The sequence below is a fragment of the Alligator mississippiensis genome, chromosome 3, assembly GCF_030867095.1.
Source record: "Alligator mississippiensis isolate rAllMis1 chromosome 3, rAllMis1, whole genome shotgun sequence".
In the NCBI taxonomy this organism is placed as follows: Eukaryota; Metazoa; Chordata; order Crocodylia; family Alligatoridae; genus Alligator; species Alligator mississippiensis.
In genome coordinates, this window is record NC_081826.1 from 108,287,327 (window position 1) to 108,287,745 (window position 419).

A 419-nucleotide genomic window follows, 5' to 3' on the forward strand; every position below is an offset into this window, starting at 1 on the left:
GTGGGGGGCAGGATGAGGAGGCACCAGCCCCAGGCACTGACTATGACAGTACCAGTATCCCCCCATAGAGGTCTATAGCCCTGCACTGCCCAGCTGCAGAGTTGGGCAGTGCAACTCCATGCCCAGCAATGTATCTAGGGGGTGGGGAATGAGTTAGGGGAGAACTGATACAGGAGTACTGCCCTGGGAGTCTGATACAGGAGGCACAACCCTGTACCCTTTCACATATCTGGGGTTACAGAGAGCAAAGCGGGCATTAGGTGTGGTTCTCAGAGAGCCCATGCCACAGGGCTCCTGCTGCCAGAGCTCACCCAGTGGCAGCAGCTGCCTTTACTGTGCAGGAAGTCAAGATTGGTAAGACTTCTCTTCCCCTCACTCCCCTACCTCTACAGTGGTTGGCATGCCCCCAGATGCTGAAA